This window comes from Boleophthalmus pectinirostris, unplaced genomic scaffold, assembly GCF_026225935.1.
Source record: "Boleophthalmus pectinirostris isolate CB_2022bp ecotype Guang Dong unplaced genomic scaffold, ASM2622593v1 HiC_scaffold_16, whole genome shotgun sequence".
In the NCBI taxonomy this organism is placed as follows: domain Eukaryota; kingdom Metazoa; phylum Chordata; class Actinopteri; order Gobiiformes; family Gobiidae; genus Boleophthalmus; species Boleophthalmus pectinirostris.
Window position 1 is genome coordinate 18,234,089 of NW_026571095.1, and position 23,650 is coordinate 18,257,738.

Here is a 23,650-nt window from a genome sequence, read left to right on the forward strand (position 1 = left end):
TTGCCTCTGTATTGTGAAAACTGTAGACTGAAAGAATACAATTGTTTTTGCCCTGTAACACAATTCCTTTTTTCTATTGCTTGTGTATACTTCATTATATTTGAAAGCTCACATCAGTTCCAAAATCTCCCCAAATAACCTTGTCTGCTGTAGCTTTACAGGTAAGTGTGTATTCTAAGATCTCAAAAGTACTTTGCAAAAGAGTGAATGTGGGTTAAAGTCAAATGAAAGTTATAAGAATTTAGTCTTCCAGAGATGTGGTATAATACAAGTGAAAGAATGGATCATCTTAAGGGCTTCGGAGTGTGTTGGTTTTTCCTATGACAAGACATAAGGCAATTAGAATCAGAACAAGTAAACTTTTATGGGGTGAGATGGGAAAGAGCAAAGAAATCCACATAGTTAGATAGTGGATACTGTCTTTTTACTACCGTCACTAACTGAGCTAGTTTCCACCAATTACATTGATGTCAGTGTGTGTCCCTGATTCTCCATGCAAACTGCCTGGAGCGGCCTTCCCTCCCCTGGTCCAAGATCAACAGCATCACTTCCCTCTTTCCACCACACAGAGAGGACACCCACCCCCATACACGCCTTTGTACGCATAAAAATCACATCACAGCCTCTAGCTTTGTTGTCTCACCCTTAGACAAACCAGTGGAGCCATCCAGTTAAATTCCTTCTACTAACACACCCTCAATTTCTCTTCTTTTCATTAATTTGTTGTTGTTATTTGTTTGTTTCATTAGTCTGTTAAATTTAATGTGAATGCATGCTTAGTTGATTTAGCAGTAATCCATATCACATCTGATTTTATATATTGGTTGGTTCTATAATGTCTGGCTAGTTAGCGTTGGTTTTCACAAGGTTGTGTTCAGTTCTTCCTCCAGCTGAGTTGACATGTGGGTGGGTTTCCCCTGGGATTTCCTGTCACCATAAAACATACATAATAGACTTACCTATATAGGCCTAAGTGGTTCACCAGTTCTTTTACATATACTATAAGATAGAAAATTGTGTTGGTTGTACTTAGGCACTTTGCATTGGCAGTAGTTGTGGTTTATTTATTGTTAGAATGGACAACCACGGAGAACACATAGCATATAATTTAAGGAAAGTGAGGACAGACACTTTCCACATCGGCACAGTTTGTACTTGATAAAACCACTGTGTGTGAGATTTTATTTGCTCGCCCACATTCTTAAACAAATAAGTAATAATAAATATGGGCTTATATTGTTGTCAAGGGTAGCTACTCTTTTTCTATAGCACAGTATATGGTTACAAGTTATAGGTCACATGCTTTTTTCAGAAACATGTTTGTTATGGTTGAGTTAAGTCATTATACTGTTAACATACATATAGGACATGCATATAGGCAGTAGCTTCAATTAACATTTACTGACTGTTTACTGACTACTCCAACTTGGTATTCCCAGTTTGCCTGCTAATCACTGTTACTACTGTACTGCATTTTAACATCTTCCACTCAGGGCTATCTCCACCATTCTCATCATTCGTATACCCAAATCTACTTGAATGTGACTGTGACTCTCCTCTCAAATAATAGTAATAATAAGGAATTGCCAGAGATGGAAATAAGGAGCAATGGCATGAGGATATTCATTAGTATAACCAGGAACACTGCTGCCTATAGTTGATTGAAAATGGTTGGGAGCTCTGTGCAGAAGAAGACGCTCATTGTAACAGGGGGTTAAGGGACGAGGAAACGTTGAGGTAGAGAATCCAGTGGCAGGACAGGTAGTTGTTAATGCATGGAGAAATGGTATGATTAAATGAAGCATAAAGTGTAAAAGGAAGAGGCTTAGGAAGAACTACTTATGGTGCAGTGAGTGTGAGGGAAAAGCGAAAAGAGTTGACAATTAGGACATTTTATAGAGTGAGTGCATTAATAAATAATTGGCAAGCTTTTGGTGGAGATAGTAAAGGCAGAAGGAAAGATGACCACAAGAAAAAACATGCTATAGCTTGCAACATTTATGAATGATATGCTGATTTTTATAACAAAACACACACATAGGATAATACCTATTTTTTCCTACACCATTTGAACAAATCCTTTCTTCATAAGGTTATGATGCACTGTTTATGCACAGTTTGATTTCTGACGCTAGCCAAAATCTATTCAAATGTAACTGATAATGTACTACTGTTTACGGCAACAGTGACCATTACATATTGGTATTAAAGATGCTCTGTGTATTTCTGGAGGAGGGTAATCTTTCTGCTGTATGGAGATGTTATTGCTTATCCTTTGGTTTTGGAATTTTTCACAATATGACTGAAGTGGCTGAAGTGGCTGAATTTCCCTTCTTGTGTTCAGTGAGTTCTTCTTTTCATATTCATGCAATTAACCACTTTCAGACGGAAAGAACGAGTCTACTTGTGTTTAAGGTTTTAAACAGTGTGCTGGCCCCTTCTTTACTGAAATTCTCACACAAGATAGAGAACAACGGTTTTATCTTCTATAAATGCGCAAGCTCAAAAGGTCATATTGGTGCCGTCTCCTATTGGCTATAGATCTGGAAATTAGTAATGTAAATGTGATGTAATCCTAAATATGCTGTAACATGGAATCACTAAATATAAATCTAATTATATTATGAATCTGAATCTGAACTGAATCTGAGCCTAAATTGCAACATAGAAAATGGCACCAACAATGACATTAACTTATCTGTCTTCAAGGAGACAAGCCAATGATCCTACTAGCCCAAGTTACAGGTTAAATTTGTGAAAAGGCGAGCCCGTCAAATGGAATATCCCAGGCAAAACAAGACAGTGACATTTCATATCACAAGTGTGTAGAAGAGTTCCCCCCTCCTTCACCAGAAAAGTTCAATTGTGCACTTCTAAGGGAAATAAATTGAGTTTTTATTCAAACATTTAATACCACCGACATTGTCCTAATAGTCCTTGAAATGCTACTTCCAAGTTTTTCTTTTATTATTCTGACCACTCATATGTAATGCTATGTCTTTTATTTATGTGCTTCCAACAACCTTGACTTCCAGAGACGAGTAAGAAAGCTGCTAGAAAGTATTTCAGACCTCAAAAGAAGTCTCCGTTCTTTCACCAAATATGAGTCCTGTGTGGCGAGTACAGTTCATTCTCCAATGGAATGTTACAAACCTATAGATTTTTGTGTCACTGCTTTCTCAGCTTTGTTTGATTGGTGACTATCTGAACCAACATGGGATAGCAGTCAATCCATGCCGTGCCCTTTCTGACAGGCGTGATTTAGCAGCACAATAGCACCCCAGCAGAAGCCGCTAATCAAATTGTCACACCATGCTACAAACATGCTAACAAAGTGACTAGACAGGACCAGGATCAAGCTAACGACATCATCAGTCATGCTAATAACACTGCACGCTCTTCCGCTGCCCTTCTGTCTCCGCTACCTTTTTAAAAATGCAGAAAATACATAACAGAAGGGAAGAAAATCCATTTTAGCATTTGCACCTTGATTCTGCGCCGACGTGAGACACATTAATCAGGGTCAAATCAGATCCATCGAACTTAAAAGGAAGATGAAAATAAAAAGGGTAAAATGGAAATGAGGTTAGCAGGAAAAAACATTGTGATGGAGCAAACTTGGGGAAGAAGGGGAAGGTGGACAGCGGTATCGACTTGAATATTGATAAGTTTATGATAATTTGTGTAAAAGGAGAGGAAAGACAGGCAGGTGAGCAAAGGGGGTGTACCTGGGGTGGCTTAGTGCCCGAGGGAAATACTGTGTTTGGCATCTGCCGCAACCACCCAGAATTTTTTATACCATGAGACACCATGATGCGTCTCGCCCATGTTCCTCCGGGAGCAGCCTTTCATTAACCATCCTCTGACCCGGGCGGCAAGAGGCACTGCTCCAGGAAGTCTGCAGGAAATAAAAGTCCAAATTGTTTGGAGAAACACAAGGAAAGAAAGTTAATACTGAGGAATTTATGGAGGCCTGAAAAATAGGTGCTGTTGTGATGAATCTTGGGTAATGGAGTTTTGATGGATGAGTGGTGTCGAGGGTATGTAATGGCTAGGGTTGGATATTACTGGACTCCTATTGATATCTGACCACGAGTAACAGCAGCTGTGCTTTTTGCCTTTAAAGTATTTAGTTCTAACCACTTTAGCTGTTAAATACTGGATATCACATAACCGTCTTCATATGTGCTGTCCTCCAGAGACCAAACCACAAAGGGGTGTCTGAAATCAACTTCTCCCTATGATCTCCAGCTGGAAATTTCCTGTCGGCGGGCCCTCCTTTAAAAGCCTGCAATTAGCCGAGGTAAAATGATAATGTTTTCGTCTTTAGCGTCCCTTCGGTAAACATTGCCTTTAGGATCAATTAACCAGCGGCTAATGAGCAAAGTGGGGGTCTCGCGTTTCGATATTGCACTATTGTTCACTGGCCAATTTTAATTAATGGGTTTTGAAGTAAAAATCGCAAAAGTTTTAATTGTTTTCCGTTTTGGAGGCGGGGATGTAGATAGAGGAAGGGAGGAGGGGAGGAGGGGGTGGTGTTGTGAGATCACAGTGTTAATTATAAAGTAGTGGAGGATTTAGAGTTTTAATTAAAGAGGAATTTGATGCGACCAACAGACTGGAGTTCAGTTGCGTCCTGGTTTCTAAATCTGCAGCCTTCGTCTTCGTCTTCTTTGGCGCTTGTGCCACTCATCTGTATACTTTCTCCTCACTGGGTGTTGCTATCTGTGCCTGGATTAGGGATTTTGAGAGCACTCCAAATAGTGCCGTTCACGCCTGGGTGGGGAGGAGGGAGGACAAGTGCAGTATGATATCTCTAACATTCTGCTAATATATTTGCATATACTAACTGGTAACATTTTCTATGTATAAAATTCAGTTTAATAGAACTACCATCTCTGAACACTTTGCATTTTACTTCAAAAGCTAATGTAGAGATTCATAATACTCCTCAAAATCATAATTATTATGTTCCAGAGCTCAATTGTTCTTTCGATACAGATGCTATCAGTTGTGGAGCAAACTATTTCATCTAGCTGGTGACAAAAATGCCATTTTAAAAAACTTTGAAGGAAATGTTTGATACTTAATTAAGTTTTTAATTTTGTATATGTACAGTATATACAATTTTTTATCTATACATGGCTATAATGACCAAAAAGGGCTTTAATAAAAGGTGTTTTAAACCTGCTTTTTATAATTTTTTTTTTTTATCATGCTATGTTATATACTTACAAAATATATTTATACGTATATTTATATATAGTGCACGCACTCCTTCGAACATCCCAAACTGAATTAGTGAACTTGATTAAAATTAGAACACTTTTGGAGTATCAGTGTCTCTCCCCTCCCCTCTCTGTCTCCATCCCCACCCCCAGATGTTGTCCGCTCAGCTTTAGATTGTTTTGGTAGCGGCTATAAATTAGGCTGAAGCGATTAGTGCAGTGTGAAACGTGATTACATAGTGTAGCGTTGCTGATTTGTCGAACAGATGCCCTCTACCAGCTCCACTCGGATAGGTTACGCTGTTAAAACTGAAGTCTACCACACACATACACACAGAGCTGAGACTCCCAGTAGACGTATACAGGTTAATTGCCTTGATTGTGGATATAGCTCCCAACATACCGCCGGGAACGCAAACCTGCAAGTCCATTTGTTATTGTGTTAGCTGTTAGCAATCAGCCTCATCCTCGCCTACACACATATTCATGCATAGGCTGTTTGTCATCAGGTCTGCTTGTAAATAGAGGGTGTACATAACAGGGCCAGCTGGGAGGCAGTAGTGACGCAGTAGATTTTGGGTTTGATTTTAGTCATATTTGGATTTTAAGTGGATGATTAGCTGTTTAAAATTATAACAGAACATTTACTCATTCTTAATCAGAATATGTGAAAAAGTTAATGCCATCTGGTTAGGAATGTGACCTGAGATATCCCATATTGGAGGGGTTTTCATTAAAGGGCTCATATTATTCTATTTTCTGATCTAGAAATATGTTATCTTGTTTCCTCATCACAAACTTTACTGTGTTTGAGTTGTGTTTTGTTTCATTTACAAATGTTAAGCACACAAACCCTGCATATTTAAACGTTCTTCTTTCAAATTGAAAACACTCTGTTCCACCCTGTGATGTCATGTGGTAAGAGGTTGAAGTGCTCCAAAGTGTTTTTAAACTTCATACACCTTTACTAGAATCATTTGAATGATTTCAACCATGGAACTCTCAATCTCTACTGAACTAAAGGCTAAAAGTAGTTGTTAACTACCACATCATGAGATGACATCACAAAGTGCAACAGTGCATTTTGAGCTTTGGAGATGTAGACAGAATAATAATAAAGAGTTACTCAAGCATGTGTGAATGAAACACAACTCCACCCAATACATTGTAAGTGCTTTTGAAATAAACAGGTAAACTTTATTTACACACTCATACCAGTTGATGTAGATTTTTTTTCATAATATTTTAACTAAATTGCTTTGAAAGATGCATCTCTATATCCTACCATAATTCATTTGCATTTTTAGCACAGCCAGAAAGACTCCAACCTCCGCAACCCCTATTAGTGGAATAAAAATGAAAAACATCTTAAAAAACAACCTTTCACACACAATTTCCTAAGTCGCCTGCAGCTAAAAAGCCTTACTCTTCCAATATTAGACCATGCACTGATTGTGACCGGATGAATCAGACGATACATACATGAGCAGTGGTGGTAGTATTTTTAGAGGAGTCCCATCAGCAGGGGAGGAATCACATGTAAGAATAATAAGTAGTGAAACGGCTGACCTCCTGTCGCCTCACCCCTTCCGCCCGTGTAACTGTGATTACGCCAATCACTGTCATTAGCATTCCCGTAGATTAACGCCATTTCACATGCTTTGTTGAGCGCAAGCTAATGGCATCAGTAACCGCGTTAACTGTATCTCCAAAGCTCTCACCAAAACCCTCATCCACTGAATTAACCCAGGAGCACTGTATTACCCAAATCCACTGCCGATTAAGATGACAACCTGACCTGCCTTTCATCTGCGCTATAATCAGCCTTATCAAATTTAGCTTTAGTGGATTGTGATTTCATCATTTCTGCCTTTGTAATTTTTCTAACAAAAAAGACTAGGGAAAAAAAAGGTTGCGATTACCTAATGTCAACCTTCTAACCTTGGTGCATTTCATTACACGTTTGCTCCCTCTGGTTTATCCTCTCTTGCTAATCTTCAAATTTCCCGTCCTAATGCCTAATGCCTTTTGTAGCCTTTATCTGATTCCTGATTCCTATGTCCTAGCTCCTATATGTTTCCTAGTTTGACTCAAGGTTAGTGTGTAGTTACCAGTGTATCTAACAGATGGAGCATATGTTTTATAATATGGCTAAATTTGGCATTGGCTGTTTGAACTAAAAAACCCACAGGATATATTTTAATGCTAACATATTTATCAGAATTAAGGGAACATGTGCTGTTGCAGTGAGTAGATTAGAAAATACTAATAAGATTAGCACTATATTTGTGCAACAAAAAGCATTGCTGGCTAATGGCCTTAATGTGTTTTAATGTATTCAGTGTGCTCTTCCGTTTCCAATAAAAAAATCTGTCCACTCTGACTTTTTCTTTAGTTTTGTGTTTTGCTTCTAAAGGCTCACTCAAAGAAGGCTTTTCATTCATCATGATTAAAGCAGCCCGATAATGAGAAAAACTGGAATTAATATTCATTTGTCACTCTCAATCCACTGGGACGTGAATATGTAAATGTGTGTACTCTAGTGTGGCCTTAGAAGTCTGTCTATAAGTCCAAAAAGTATGTTTCAAAGTCAAAGTACCAGCCTTTTATAGAACTTATCCTAGCCTTTGTCAGTCAAGACACAATGGGATATCCTGTGATGAATACATAACTACACATGAAAAGTAGCCTTTTGGCTAATTCTGTCTTTTTTACTCATGTTTATTCATATGTTTCATGAAATTGCACTGTCCTCTATTACAGAATACTGAGTATGTCAAAGAAAAAACATTTTTGAATCCATCCATAAAGTGACAGGATTGTGTATATTGTTTTACAGATGAACCAGACCTTTCTACTTCCTGTTCAAATGCAGGAGAGTCTGGGACCAGATTATAGTGTGCATAACACAACTGTTTAATTTTAGGACAATCTAATAGAGCACCTTATTTGATATCTCCTGATATGTGTTAATGAATATTTTACCTCAGGTATACAGTTACAGAGAGTTTAGTGCTTTAGCGTTTTTTCTACTTGTAAGGTGCCATGTTTGTTTTGACACATGTGGGTCATGCTCTGATCAATGGTAAATCACAGCCATCACAGTTTCTATAGGCAATATATGACTCCAGACTCTATGGGCCCTATCTTGCCCCCAGTCTTAGCACTTAGCGCAAGTGTGGTTCGTGGAGCTCTAACCCAGAGGTGTACTGTGGCTGAATATCAGGTGTAGCGGAGCAGACTGAGGGGGTGGTTGTAGAATTGTAAAAATAAATATCAAACGTGCCCACTGAAAAACAACATGTAACATTCTCAAGGCTTCATTTATTTGGAAATATATTAAGATGATAAATGCATAGCATGTTCCTGTGCTGTGCCGGAGCCGTCCAGATGCCCTCCTGCAGCAGAGCACAGCCCCTTGCCCGTACCTCTATCAGCTCAGCTCTGCTCTATAGTTTGGTTTGATCTGGATCTGTACAAAAGCTGCTCATTCACATGAGGCCGTTTACAGCAATGTCCTGCAGTGTGTTTTCTTACTCTGCGGTCCTAATGCTGTGATGTTGATTTCCTCACATTCTCGCAGCCGGAATCTGACAGGGATCAGTGCATTCAGTGACAGCTCAGGGCTGTGACAGCAGAGCATGTATCATGTATCATATGCGCAAAGCGGTAGCATCAGAAACATTTACATGACACCAGACGTATTCCATTATCTGCGAGAGTTCCACATGTGAAGGACCAAATGCAGTGGGCCCGTGAGATGAGAACATGAGCGGTCAGCGGCAGCAGAGGTGGACACTTGTACCTCAGCTGAGTCCGTGGTAGTGGACTGCTGGGACAGGAGGGAGCTGGAGCGAGAAAGCAGCAGGTCTGCTGTGGGATGGAGAGCGCATGAGATAGACACTGGTCTTAAACGGACGCAGAGAAAACTATAAAAGGTTGATGTGTTCTATATTGCTGGTGCCTCTGCTGGTGCGTACTTGCATCGTGGAGCTGTTTTATTGTACTTATATATAACTTTTCCCCACACTCCACTTTGCTACCTGGTAATGAGGCAAAGATTGCAAACATTACCCACACTGGCAGTGATTTTAAATGCCACAGCGGTCACAGATTGGTTCAGATGCCGTCACCATATATGTATTTGTACCGTTCCACTCCAGCCTCCAGCAGAGAAGTACAGCCCAACCTGGACACGCACCCTCCTTAGCACCAGCACTAGTGATAAGATTTGGGGCAAGATCGAGCCCTATGTTTTTGTAAAACATTGTAAAAGCTTGCAGTCTTGGCTAGCCAAGCATCTTGCAGTTACAAACTTTAAATAATAAAGGCCTACAGTTTATAAGATTGACATTTTGGAACTTTTAATCAAGCTGTTACAATATTTTTTTTGTTGTGCTTCATTTGCACTGCATGCATATTTACTCCCTCTTCAGAGCTCAGTGCTCTGATCATTTCAGTGCTCAGATTGACTCTCTGAATCAAGGCTGCATTAGCAGGCTTTGTTTTAGCTCATATGCACTCCTTTTGGATTTCAATATGGAGCAGGTCTATCGCTGTCTAGTGGTGTTTTATACCTGTTTTTGATCCACTTACACTGGTGCATTGTCTTAACACATAACAGATCTTGTGTTGTAAAATACCAGTGCTATGCTATACAAAATAGTATAAAAATTCATAATGTAAAATATAATCAGTACTTGTACTGTAATACAAATGATTGTGTTAGTATGCTTTTTATTGGATTGTAGCTCTTTGTTAGACCAAAGAGAGATTTTAGGTCTAACAGTACACAGTTCAGTTCAAGTAGTGCGTGCACAGGGGATGTTATTTTCCTAATTTGTGGTGAAGGGATCTCACTAATGAAGTGGAGGAGGCTCTTACGTCCCCTGTGACACTGATGCAATTTGGAGGAAAATAACAACTTATTTAGATATCTAAAAAAGGGATTTTGATTATGACTATCCCAGAGCAGTGTAGTTTTAAATACCTGCAACAAAATGTTCTTTTTAGTTAAATAGCATAGTGTATTATGTGTCGGCCCCAAATGCTCTAGCTGCTCTTTGAGGTAAAAGAAATGTTGCTGAACTAAAGTCTGAATTATGTACAGCATAAGTTGCTTGTCATATTTTTTTTAATATGCAGCTTTTGGCTTCACAGTACAATATAAAGGTGCCTGGTGTCTGGTGGAGGGTCCATCACCTGTCTGTCTCCATGTTATCACTTTGCCTGGAATGTTCCACAGTATGACATTAAATTTATCTCTCTCCATGGAGATGCCATCAGCCCTTGTTATTGATCAGTCAAGCAAATGGTGGACCCTCCACCAGAAAAGTTACATAGTGCATCTTTACTCACTAATTCATTTACCCCACGCCACTAACTCCTTATATTTAACCATTTTATATTTTACATTTAATGGCTTCCAAGACATCAGCTTTGAGGTCATAATATTGAACTGATGTAACCCACACACTAACAGGTGCCCTCTGATAATCCGTTACACACTTCACCTCCCAGGGGTTGTAATATTCTGCTTGATCTGAGAAAAATATAGCTCTAGTCAGAAATAGTATAACCTTTACAAACTGCTTTCCTGCTGATACACCATATTGAACGACCCTCAACTACAAGTTTGATTTTGTACTTTTAAACATTTATTTTCTCGGGGTTTGAGTCAACAAGTGCTTTTGCGGCAAACTTCAAAATACATCCCTGGTGAGTGCGCTCAGGGTTAATGTAAAAAATATAAATAAAAAAATTCAGAGGATCCTGCGAAGAGAACTGTTTAGAGAGTAAGAAAGATGCAGAAGGGAAGGTTTGTCAAATGGGAGGACAAATTGCATGAGACCTTGGCGGTGTTTGACAGAGCAAGGCTAAATGAGTAGACAAACTGAGCAAGAAGTCTGGATTAAATAGCAGCTGGCAAAGATGAGGAGACGACTCAAGGAGACCAGTGAAGGTAGTGGGGGGGGGCTGAAAAAAGGGGGCGGGCGAGGCAGGAGATTGATGAGGCAGAGTAGGGAACTAATTTTCACTTCACTCCGGACTGCAGATTAAGTAAGATTACTTAGATGGGATGAGGGAGGGGGGTGAGATGGAGCGATAACTTGTAGCACACGCCACCAAAAGATCTTTGAATGTGTAATGCCCAGTATAAGAGAGAAGAGGCAGAGGAGATTATGTAAGAAAAAGAAAGTGGTCCATGAAAGACAGTAAAGCACTGAGGAGACGAGGGCTGATAAGGACAGGAGCAAATCAGGCTCAGAGGGTCCTAATAGTGGTGATCCGTGAGAGTGTCAGTGTCCTTTATATTAGGGGCCATTTTCAGCTCTGTGCCGTAATACAGAGTGTAAGAGAGCACAGACAAAATCCAGGTCATCTCTGTGATACCTCTCTTGCTCAGTTTCCCCACAGGGATTCAGTCTCTGGTACTGTGCAAGTCGTCTCAATGTATTTTTTACTTTCTGTTCGCACTTCGCTGGAAAACCTCTTCTTTGTCCTCATTTACAGTGTCTATTTATTGACTCTCAAGACAGTGTAAGTGCAAATGTACACAGTCTGACACAGAAGACAAGGCTAAGAATGAATGTGGACATAAACTAGCACATGTCTGTAGATTTATGTGTTATGTTTGCCTATAGAGGAGCACACAGTGGCTGGTGCAGGAGTTTCAGAGGGAGACAGTGGGGAGAGAGGCCGGGCGCTGCAGTGGCAGACTCAATCCGTCATGCAGGATTACAGTGTAAGCTTCTCCACGGCCATAGACGTGGCTTTATGGGAGAAACAGAGAGCTTTTCTAAAGGCGCCGGCCCTTTGCTCTGCAGCGTCATAATGCAGACAGAGACACAGGACTGGGATGGTCCCCTGTGGTCCTCGCTGTCTGACTACTGCTGGGGTTTATAAGCTGGAGCTCGCCCTCTGCCTCACCTCTCTGAACTCTCACCCTGAGGCAGAATGATTATTGCACCTATGGGACAGGTGACCTTGGGAACACACAGGGGGCAGTGTGAGTTCTTAAACCATTATGTACAGTGCGTGTTATATCTGCTGACAGCGCAAAGAACAGGAAGTGACAGGTGGAACCAAGGATCCACTAAATGGTACATCTGCATAGTAAATAATACATGTCTTTGGATTTACCACACTTACAATTAAGATCAAATGTACTGTAGAATAACTTGACTCTGCTTAAAAACTTAAACCAGTGAGGTAGTTTGGCAGCATATATAAGAAATCCTCTACAAAATTATAGCTAATGTCTATAATATGGTATATAAACAAAGATGTTTTGTTAAAGTAAACAGTGAAGTATTTGAAAAGGCTATATATTTACTCCAATGTCTTTTGCCATCTCATTTCCAAACAGCTGTGTCAACTCTTTCCTGCCTTCTTTGCGACCTGTGTTTACATGGTCATCATTGTCTCCTTACACAGCAACACTCAGCATACATGTGCAGCTTTCAAAATAGGAACTAAAAGAAAATAATGATAACTCTTTGCCTGCAAATACAATATGGCAGTGTAAAATATAGACATATGCGTATAGCTGACATGGAGTGAATGCTGTCACTTCCGATGCTTGTGCCTTGGAAAAGCCAACAACATAACCAATACTGTGTGGTTCTTATTGTATGCCACCACAAAGCAGTTTTCAATTCCACATCCTTTATCCTCACTAACCCTGGTGGCCCTGGACTATAACCTGCCACAGACAGAGCGACTTAAACATGCCCCAATCTCATCCTCCTCTCCGGAAAGCCAGAACATAAACAAAGCTGCTAAGTGACCCAAATAAGAAGAGACAAAAGCGAAATGAACCTAAAATTGGGTGGCGTCATGAGAATTATGGACTGTCAGTTACAGTGCTGCAGCAGGAGGGGACCTGGGGCATGGAGGAGGTATGGTAATAAGAATAGACTCAGGTGAAGGCTTCAGCACAGCACCAGCACTGCACAGCCAGGTGGATGTTAGACTTAAACATTTGCTTTATAAACCTAAACATTATATAATAGATATGATCAAATCTAATATGAATCATATTATATTATTAATATAATCCTTAATGGATCATAAAATAAACAAGACAAAACAAGAATGCATGTGGCAGGTAACATGTACTTTTATTGTTAGGCTGTCAAATTCTTAACCACATTGTCATTTGAATAAGTATTCACATATGTAGGACACAGTTAAACCTTTAAGTAACCTTAAGGTCAATATTGGCACTTGACCACATGGTATTATGAAACCAATGATATATTTTGTGTTTAATTCTATTTTTTAAAATAGAGTGTTTATGCTGTGTTTTATGCTTTTCCACAGTATAACCACTTCAGTGTGAACTTATTAGTGGTCTAAACTGTGCCTGCCACTGAGCTAACACTGGATGATACATACATATATTGATTCCACCACACAGCTGTTGAAAGTAAGCTGGCTCTACCCTGTTGTCTTCCCCTGCAGATAAACATGAAAGTGATCCTTTAATGAAAATTGAAGTGCAAGTTGTACAGATTAAGCTGTGCTAGTGAGGGCCATTATTCACTTTTGTTTGTTGGCATTAGCCTTGGTGCCTTTTTAAGTGCTATCTACTCCCCGGCAATTCATTATGGATTATCAGCGCCACCTTGAGCGCGTTGTGTTTATTAATCTCTGAAACAGCCCCTCTCTCACTCCTATGTCCTTTCTCCAGACTCTTGTCCAGTCACCACTCGTGTCTGAAAAGGACACCCTTGAAAGGTAAACAGGAGAGGTGAAGGGTAGCGGCCTCATAATCTCATCTTTAGGCACTATGTTGTAATGTGCTGGTCTTTAGAATCATTTTATTGAACATATTATTGACAGTTTGCAGATTACTAATGTGAAGGATGTGTATACATAACCTCGTTGATTTACTGAATGCTGAGTAAACATGGAGAATATACATGAAAGACAGAATATACCTTTTCTTGCTATCATTGCATGGCATTTTATCTACAATAAATATAACCATGGCGATATTTCCTTTAATTAGGTGTTGGTTTAATTAGAAGTTGGTTCATGGTTCTGCAACTTCATGTGTACTATAATGGTAGCCATCTGCTTCTTCTAAAAGTCTACACTTCACTGTGATTGGTTAAATTCTCCTATCAATCATTTAAATGTCAACAGAGTCTGACCAATACGAGAGGTTAATGAGGAAAGTGAGATTCCTTTTTGATTAGCAGGGTCAGATAAGATCATTTTGGCAATTTTGTGTGATTATATTTAATTAATTTATTTATTTGATTGGGACAGAACATATTAATGGACAAACATGACACAAAATGAATGTAAACACACAGGCTAATTTCTATCTATTGTCCCAAAGGGCTGGGATCACAGGGGGCCAACAGGAAAATGTTGCACACTCCACTCATTGCCCTGTTCCATTATTGCACACTCCAATCACTGCACAGTTCCCATCATTGCACAGTTCAAAATATTGCACATTCCAATCATTGCACAATCCCCATTATTTTGTAGTCAATTTGGCCACACATTCAATACATGCAGATATGCCCAGATATGAAAGTCACAGATTGTTACATTCAGACAGTACTGTGTTCTGTGTTTTACGTAGGGGGTTGCACTTGTTATTTTCCATGCTAACATTACATCTTTAGGTAGTCAATCAGTTTCTTCCAAGGACACTCTCCTAAAATGTCAGGTGCTGTGTTGAAAGGACCAGATAGCTTTTTGATGTTTTCATGCATCCTGGTGGAAGAGTGCGAGAGTGGCTGTCCTGATAGGCATCAGGTGTAATTTTGGTAACAGCTTTGGCAGTAGATGACTCACCATTATGAATACATGGCCTACACCTCTTCAACACTGGCTCTAAACAGACGGACAGCTATAGAGAATGACCTTTATGCCTGAAGATCAATGGAGCTTATCATTCCCTTTCATTTTTCTTGTACAAACAGGAGTAAGGATCATCAGGTTCATCATGTACACTGGAGTCGGCTTGTGTAGGATGTAACTAGTTCCTTGTGTTGTTGCTTTATCATCATTTATAGGTCAAACGTCAGTACACTAGCATAGAAAAGTCAACTTTATTTCAGTGGTTCAATTACAACAAAGATGCATAATATTTAGCATAACCAGAATTAAATCTGCCAAGACTTTTATGTGATTATTTACAATTTAATCTTACTGTCTTCTCTTTCATGTGATCTGTATTTTAAATAGGTTGTATGGGTTTAGTGGGTTAGCTTCTTGATCCGGTCTCTTTTATAAGGGTAAAAGAGATTTGTTATATTTAATACCTTTATATTCTTTGTGTTGGTTCCTGTCGCAATAACAAATGGTTTAATGTTATATATAGTTTGATACACAATAGTACTGAAGACATCTTTATGCTTCTGAAACAACAATCCTAATCCTAAATGAATTGAACCATATCTTAAACTAATTCCACAATGAACACACATCATTAATGCATCATAAATATGTTTTTTAATCCTGTACTACAAAAATGTACACAGATAAATATTGAATGAATAAAATATTGCTGCTTGGTCATTTATTGATTTGCCATTATAGTATTTTTTTTATTATCCCCACACCTGGATTAAGAAACAAGAGAATGGATTCTATGTAGTCTACTAGCTCTAAAGGAATTTCACAATGAATTGAAGTACTGAAATACAGTGACCTTTCTAATTGTTGATTTATTTGATGAAGAAAGCCTTTTTGCACTAATTAGCCACTGATAACCTTTAAAAAGCTCATTAGCATCTGGGGTTGAGTATTACTAGTCAAATAAATTCTCAACCTTGTTTAACTGAGGCTGAATATTGTGTTAATGCTTGGGGATATTTCATCGGCTCGACCAATTACAGTCCACTATGATCCTTTTGCCACAGTTAATTAGGCAAATTAGATGAGCTGTGTTCCAATTCATGTCAGAGTTGGAGTAAAAAATACAATGTGGTGTGCTTGTGGCCTGTGAGTGGGGCCATTAGAATGTTTGAAATGTGTTTGACTTGACCTGGCTGGAATCTTTTCCTTTTATTTGGCATTCAGAAAACAGATGAGAGATGCCACAGTGTTAAACACTTATTTTACTATGGTTTATTTGCTGATGTGTTATTGTGGAAACAGTGCACAGCTGAAGGTCAAACTCGAGCAGATAAAGTTCACAACGCCGCAGGTTTTGTTTTTATTAGCCACTCGAAATTCAACAAAAATTATCAAAACAACCATTTGGTAGTGCATTATTGCTTTGCCAGAATATTATTGTCCAGAAATAAAAAAGGAGGTTTGAAAAGGATCTGTGATTATTTCACAATATTACAAAGAAAAAAAAAAAGAGTGAAAATCCCCCAGCCACTCGCATAACCTGCAGATTATGGTATAAACTCAGACCTCCTTGTCAAAGCCTGATCTCGTCAGATCTCACAAGCTAGACAAGGGAGGGTCTGGTTGGACCACTGGGAATACCAGGTGCCACAGTGGGGTGCTAGTGGCAAAAATTCTTGTTGTGTCCTTAGGCAAGTCACTTGACCTAGTATGGTGTGTACGTGAGTGTTGGACTAGGAGTGGTAATGGCGCAGATTGGCAGTCACGCTTCCATTAGTCTGTTGAAATTGTAACGTGACTTTGAGCATTGTATTATTATTGTTAATTTAATGATACTCATAAACCACTAAAACTAGTTTAATCAGAAAACTCATAAAAATCATTCATACTTTTCATGAGTTTACCTCCTACTGCAACTTTGGTAGTTTATCTCATTGACTTTTTGGTTATGTATGTTAGGGTATTTTTGTTACTGAGAGACAACTATATGCTACCTATAATACTATTTATTCACTGTAGGGAATTCAAGTTCACCCAAGTTCAAGTCCTCCTTTGACAGTGGGAGGAAGCCTGAATATCCATGCACCTCAACATGAGTCACAGGCACAGCAGTGAAATTTTGTTATGCAAAAAATGGAGCAGTGACACGGTTTGATGATTCTATTCTTTTTATTTATTTTATTTTTTTTGAAAAGTACTGGATTCATTTTGATACATTATTAATCATTTTTAAAAAGTCTGTGATGAGCAGCACTGAGCTCTAAATCACACGCCTTTATGAGGTCATCACTCCTGGTATTTCTAACAGTGGACCATGTGCTACCTCGGATCACACAAAACTACTTGACGTTTTGCCAAAGCAGTAAGATATGGTCCACAAACGCTGTCCCTGTGCACACCTACTGGCACATCTCTTGGCTCTGTGATGCTCTGCTCTGTCCGTCCTCATCATTTATTAGATCTTTATGGCACCTCTCACAGTTTATATAGTGTAGCCGCAGCACTAGAGCATGTGGGTACCTAACATAAAGATAATACATTTGATTATGTTGTTGATGTCCTCTCTATTATGTTTAGTGTCTCTAGTTTTTACTGTGCTTGATGTTGTGAATGGACTGTTGAGCCAAATGGAAAGTTTTCTTTGCCAAGGAAAGTTAGTAAGCATCTTGAGCAATGTTCTATTATCTCGTGGCCAAATGTTTTACGCCAACACTAGAATAACTGATGGGAGCTCTTTGTGCCATTAGCACGTTTTCTATTTGGAAAATAGGTTTGAAGGATTGCCCTTTGAGATGTATCAGCTCGTTTTTGAGTGGGTCCCGGACTCCGACATAGATATTCAAAGGCCCAAATATAAAATCTAAATTTATTATGGAGAAAACTTGATTGAGTTTGACAGAAAAAAACTAAACTGACTTAAAGTTTTACAAATTTCACACTTTGGTAGAACAATACTTAATATTTTTTTGTTTACTGAAATCTAATGAAAAGAATGTGAGATAACTGATCTACTACTTTATTTCATTATGTTTTATGTGTACAGTGATTCACACTATAAGTATACAAACACTTACTAACAAAATAATTCCAATGTACCCTCATATACAAAAATAACAGAAGAAATTGAGCTGTCTCCCAAAAGTTTTTAAGAGATTTTCTAGCGCTGTGCCCCAGTGCTGACCTCTTTGTCTCTCATTGGCTTAATGCACAATTATACTCTCATTTGAATATCCATGACTTGTATTATCCACCTGGGGTCAGAAATAAAGAATTCATTGTCTAGGAAGTGCCTGAGGTATGAGAGCCTGTGGAGCAGCAGAGGAGAGAGTAGGAGGATGAGAGGGTGGTCAGCTCATAGTCTGCTTATGGGGATGGTCCTGGGGCATCACACAGGGTCTTGCTCTGAGGCGAACCTTTGCTCTTGCACAAAGAGTCTCCTTCAAACCACATGGATGGCGTAAGGTGTTTTCTCCAAGCCATTCTGAAAAAAAGTATGATGGATGCAACAGAACTTTGTGCCTTTTTCCAAAACACACTTGTTTGAGAAAACATTCTTGAATCTCTTAATACTTTTTATTATTTTGCCATCACTCCAACTATAGTAGCCAGGAAATCATTCCATTCTTAAGTTTCCAAATAAATAGCAATCTGTAATTCCAACAGAATAAAATTTAGAAATTATGCTTGTAATTTCTGTTTTAAGTAATCTTAACAAGACTATCTACCATCACAGTAGGCATCTCGCTTTTGTAATGTAATATAAAACATGTTAATTTATGCAATTACTATGAAAGAATAATGCTTTGTTGCCAACTGTTGTTTGTATGTGCACCACCCAGTAAAAACATGGGCTCTCTTAGGACGTGTAGTTTTTCCTAGGAGAGGCTAACACCTGCTTGTTGTCAGGATGTATCAGGGATTCGGAGACACATTTCGGGGACAAAGGCTCTGTGTTGGACGTTCTCACACAAATTTAAGCAAGAGCTTTTTTCGTCTTACTGTCTGACACCTTGACACGCCTGCTTTTATCTGCCCGGGTTCAAGGTGAGGAGCAGCACTGCACTTAAACACAACTTGTCCTGCTCTGTCTGCTCAGAGGTCTATGTATCTGTGCTCTTTACTTATCCCAGTCTTCTCTACTGCCTCCTCACTCTCCAGAGTCTATCTTTGTTACTTTATAGAGGTGGGAGAAACACTGTTAATCTAAAGCTATGTAAGAATTTACAACTAGAGATGTCACAACATGAAATGTAGTGTTACAATTATTGTGAGAAGAAACATCACAATTAACCCATTTACTGACAGATTTTCCTTATGACTAACAGTTTTCCCTGTCAAACCTTAAAGGTAAGGTATATAGCCTGCACTCACATGCCTCATGTGGAAGCTCAGAATGTCCAGAATTCACTCACTACACAGGCTGCTTTTGCTTTGATTAACATTTGGCTGCTGGTACTGTTTTTGAGAGTGAGAATACCTTATCTAAAAGACACTTTTTAGGTTCAAACCAACTGGATTTAGGCATTGGAACTGGCAACCAGTTCAATGTTGAACTAAAACACGAAATTAAAACAGCAAGAATAATATTTTTTGTAATAAATAAAAGGTCAACATTACAATTGTAATTGTGATAGGTTAGAATGGTGCTATATGCCCTTAATGTTATGCTTTGTGCCCAATGGCAGTGATACAGTTCATGAGAGTTCATGTTAATAAGTTAAAAACAGTAAAAAGGTTGGTAATAAATATTAATAAATATAAATTTAAATAAGCCTTAAAAACAGTTTTTAAAAAAAGAGTTAAAAGTTTATTAAAACGTTTATTTTAGTTTATTTTTCAGTACCATCCATCACATCTGTTATCGACTGCTTAGCCTGGGATTCAATGATCTGGTGATTGGTAATGCCTTCGCGCGCCACTTGGGGGATTTCGCGCTCCTTCTCTTCATTGCATTAAACTTGTGCATGAAGGAAGCAGTGAGAAATCACTCAAGTGGTTCTTTTGTTTTCAGGTGAGAGTTATCAAATGTTTTGTGTTTGCTGTATATTGTTCAAGCGATTGTTGACAAATGTTATATTAGCTAAGGGTTTGATTTCTGTGTTTTTATATTAATAAGACCAGATGTTTTTTTACATTGTGCGCTAGTGTCCGCCATCTTGTGTCCACACAGGCTTATGAGCCACATGTAAAATGTTCATGATTATTATATTTGATTGCATTAAACTTGTGCATGAAGGAAGCAGTGAGAAATCACTCAAGTGGTTCTTTTGTTTTCAGTTTTCAGCACAACGCAACATACCCCTACTACACGGGTACAACATAATCAGTTAACGCAATACCTGATTTGAAAATGTTCACCTCACATGTGGAGACAACTAGGTCATGTTTATTAAGTGTGATACATACATACATACATACATACATACATACATACTTTTAACTCAACTTCTAATTATGTGTCCATGCCTTTTAAACTTGAAAATACAGCATATTACTTTCAAAAATTACCTCAGTATCCAATGTACTTTCCAATACTGTTACTTCATACATAATTCTTTTGGATTAGCATATGGTCTCCATTTTCTCTCAATGTTCAGAAACACCATCCCCAGAGCTTTGCGTTTCACCACCGCCCCTTATCCTAGTGGTGAGCAGGGAGGCCTTTGGAGTGGTCATGTTTTATGCGTGCCTTCGTGGATGTGAGGCTGCAGCGGGTGGAAGTCTGTAGCAGTGTTAGCTCCTGTGGTGATGCTCCATGTATGTGTGTGCAACAAAATAAGGGATTATTCTTGTGAATGTTTTGTCAGCTCGGCTAGAAGTCACACTGTATGTAGGCCTATGTGTGCCTTAACTGTAGTGGAAAGAGGCGTGTGGGTGTAATGCTGCACAATCTACCACTGTGCCACAAGTGGAAAAGGTGGAAAACAAGATTGACAGAGAGAACAATGAGGATTCGTAATTAAAATTTGCAGTGTCGTAAAAGTTGGTGACACCGTTCACGGAGCTGTGGCTTCTTACAATCGATGGAGAGAGCCAATGAAGCAAAATAATTTAAACTTTTAGGTGAGGTGGGAGCCGTAACACCAAATTAATTAAAATATTTATTGGCCTAATTAAACAAAGCAGAGTGGAATTTGCTGCAGGTTTATTGAACTTAAAAGAAAATACAGCCCAAGTAACTATCATGCTCTTGCGAAATCTTTTCAGTATGTATGGGTTATTACACAATTCTAATTAGCGAGTAAGGAGTCCCTAAAGCAACACGGCGTAGCGCTCTATGATCTCTATTTGCTGCTTGAATCCATAGTAGCATATGTAAGAGCTACGGGTGAAATCCTCCAGCCGATGTTCTCAGTTTTGCAAGGATGAAAACAACGATTTGGCCACATTACATGATATAAAAATCTAATGAGGAAATATATGCTCCCTTGTGCTCTTCAACCACAACACGCAATTATGTTCACTTACTGTTTTACAGGCCCAGCACACGGTAATGACACAACAATAGCTTCTCCCTTAAGATGCCTCTACACAATGCAATAGGCTGAAGACACAGATCGATATGTTACTGGAATAAAGTCTAAGAGTGCGTTTGGGGGCGAGATTGCAGCCTTGAATATGGCTGAAGGAGAATGAACAAAGAGAATAAAAGCAAGTGTTTTTACAGAGAGTCCTTCAAGAAATAGTAATTGTGACAGTGCCTTGGAAGGGAAAATGTTTATAAATTTGTTCTCGGCTGGAGTTGATATTCCGCCATGCATCCTGCCACCTGCCCCGGGCTTGTTAACTAGACGCCTGTGGCCATGATTGCATGGCCATCAAACTCCCAACCGATAAGTTCCTCCGGGAAAGAGAGAGAGAGTGGCTTTGTCATTGACTTCACCCCAATCGCCTTCCCTCCTGTGCTGTACGTTGGAGATAACGCCAGACCCGAGAACTCTTGCTTCACATCCTGCATTATCACCTCTGCAACGTTTATATACGTGTCTTTTTCAGTAAAGGAAGTGGGGTATTTTAACCGCCACAGCTTCATCTAACCACTCCTAATACCTTGTCCGGAGCAGTTTATCAGGTGATGACTAGATTTATGCGTTCAATTATAGTGCTGTAGCCTATCATTGATGTAGAAGCTGGAGAGACACCTGTCATTTCCAATGTTAGAGAAGGGATTGTGTGATTGATTGAAGCCTCAGAGAGCATGCTGGGTTAGGGACATGGTGACAGGCTTTTTTGATTGACATAGATGGGGAAAGCAAGGGTGGTTCCAAGAAACAACAAGAACAAGATGGTAAAACAAAAGCAGGTTAGATAGAAAGAGATTTACGAAGACAGTTAGGGCCAAAGCCAGAGACAGGTGGTGTGTGGGAGAGGTGGCAAAAGCATGGAGGATGGCTAATCGTTTTATATGTTCAGGCAGGAGAGAAAGAATGACGCTTTGACTAAGAGAAGGAGAGGGAGGGGGCGAAGGGTGATAAGTATTCCACGTGGAAAAGCCCAACTTCAGTCATGCCCCAGTGAATGTGCTGACAAGGTCTGCCTGTGTCTCCAAGGAGCAAGTGTCATACAAGCGGTCCAACCACACTGCGCCACACCGAACTCAATGTAACAGGCACAGCTTAACACAGAAATCCACAAATTACTAAATACATGCACTTTTAATACAGTCTGAAAAGTTTTCTATGTTTTATTCTTATGAAAATTAGAATTGACGCAAACTGTGGTTTTCCTTAGCGTATTGGTTTTACTCTGTGGTTAGGTGTTATTCTTGTAAAGGCAGCCAAGCTTGATTTTAACACCCTGGAGGTAGCGCCTTGCTCCTTTAGCCTTTCATTCACATATGGCAAGTGAGAATTTTCTGTGACAGGTGAAAAACCTTAGGCAGCAGATAAAAACCGTGTGAAACCATGAAAAATACTGAAACATTTAAAGCTACACATACATAGTGTGTTCCAACAACTGCTGTGTTAATTACTTTGTGCTAGTAACAATATGTAATTTTACTACAATAACATACATGCTGATGTTTAACATGGTTTGAACAATGACTGCATAACAATTATTCTGTGTACTGCATATGTTATGAAAGATTTTTATACCTATCTCTTATTACTAGAACTTCTACCTTATAGCTAGTACTCAACCTTTGACAGCACAGTCTACCTACCACCACTAATTAAAACTGCTGCTTCTAATGCTACTACTTTAAAACAATTAAATATTAATGATACATTCTTATTTTGACATTTTTTCCAAGGTCATACATTAAAAAAATGTTATTTATGATAAAGGGGTGGTGGTATCTTCTGAGCAGGCATTATCTTTTATTTGTTATGAACTATTTACAATTGCAACATAATTTTATTCAATCCATCTAAATCTTCAGCTTCAGGGTCGCCATAGCAATTCATCTGTCTTATAGAGATATGAAAGAACCTTTCAAATCGCTCAAGGCACTGCGTCGAACAAAGTGGCTCCACATCTCTGGACTGACACTCTGACTGATCAAAGCATGATATTAATCCACCTAATTAATCCTGCATCAAAGTTATAACAACCCACATTTTAATTAAATAACTGGCAGCATAGTCAAAAATCCT

The 23,650-nt window shown here is 39.0% G+C and overlaps 1 protein-coding gene across 1 annotated transcript in view; it reads left to right on the top strand.

The window, feature by feature from the left end:
* LOC110170370 (uncharacterized) overlaps positions 1-23,650 on the top strand; it is a 186,422-nt gene that overhangs the window by 43,398 nt on the left and 119,374 nt on the right. The window lies entirely within an intron of this gene.